At 34.7% G+C, this 1,106-nt stretch overlaps 1 non-coding gene across 1 annotated transcript; it reads right to left on the minus strand.

Annotated features, from left to right (window-relative positions):
• Positions 1 to 517: 517 nt before the first annotated feature.
• On the minus strand, positions 518 to 681 carry LOC128095876 (U1 spliceosomal RNA). Its single transcript, XR_008213470.1, has one exon. It is a non-coding gene; the product is annotated as a U1 spliceosomal RNA (small nuclear RNA).
• Between the last annotated feature and the right edge of the window lie 425 nt (positions 682 to 1,106).

The raw sequence follows: 1,106 nt of genomic DNA on the forward strand, positions 1-1,106 counted from the left end.
AGTGGACTATAAGAACATCACTAAGCTGACAAACATCATCTACAGATCAGCTTTGAACTACAAAGTGCTCAGAGAAATTTTGAGAGGGCTAGCTGAAATGATCCAGTCTCAAAGACTACTTGAATAAGGATTTGAGATAAACCCTGAAATTTGGCATTATACACAGACTGGATAATGAAGGATAGAGTTACCTTTCCCAGAATTTGACAACTAACCTAAAATTTTTCTCTTCAGGATAAAGATACCTTCGCCCATACCCAGCAGGAAGCATTTTTAAGATTATGACGCACACATTCCCAAAGTGGTCTGGGGCCTGTGGTTTTTTTTAATCTTTTAATGTGGTTTTGGGTCTGGGATGATTTTCATTGATTAGGGGGGTTGGTTACAAGTTGTTGTCAAGGGATAGGAAAAGGGCTAAGCAAAGGAGACTAGATTTAAGGTTCTTCTTTAAAAAAAAGAAAGAAAAATTATTACTAGTTTTAAATACTTTACATTGAATTGGATTTTTTTTCTTATTAAGGGGAGAGCACGAACACAGTCCCCCACTACCACAAATTATGCAGTCGAGTTTCCCGCATTTGGGGAAATCGCAGGGGTCAGCACATCCAGAGTGCAATGGATAAGCCTCGCCCTGGGAAAACCACCTTCGTGATCATGGTATCTCCCCTGCCAGGTAAGTATGAATTGGATTGTTTTATATTGTATACAAAATATATATATTGAAATTGATATTGTTAGAAAATGCTATATACATATTTCTAACTGTATTTATACTGTTCATTTAACAATGTAATACAATTTTCTGATCCTTGAATGTTATTATTGCCAACTACTAGGATATAAAGAAATGAAAGTTAGTAGTTAGAACTTATAATAAATCTTGTAGTCATATTAGGTATGTTTTCAAGATTGAACAGATATATTTTAGATAGAGAGGTTATCTTCAAACCCTTCAGAGATCTGCAGAATATGGCATTTAAAATGTTTTAATAACTTAGAAAATTTTTCTTTTTTGTTATGACTATGAGACATGTCGGCTCCTGGCAGTACCAATCCACTTCAGAGAAAATATGGGCATTGAAAAAACTTCAATTGGAACTAACTTT

This window comes from Peromyscus californicus, unplaced genomic scaffold (genome assembly GCF_007827085.1).
Source record: "Peromyscus californicus insignis strain IS unplaced genomic scaffold, ASM782708v3 Scaffold_4__1_contigs__length_199733344, whole genome shotgun sequence".
Taxonomy (NCBI): Eukaryota; Metazoa; Chordata; class Mammalia; order Rodentia; family Cricetidae; genus Peromyscus; species Peromyscus californicus.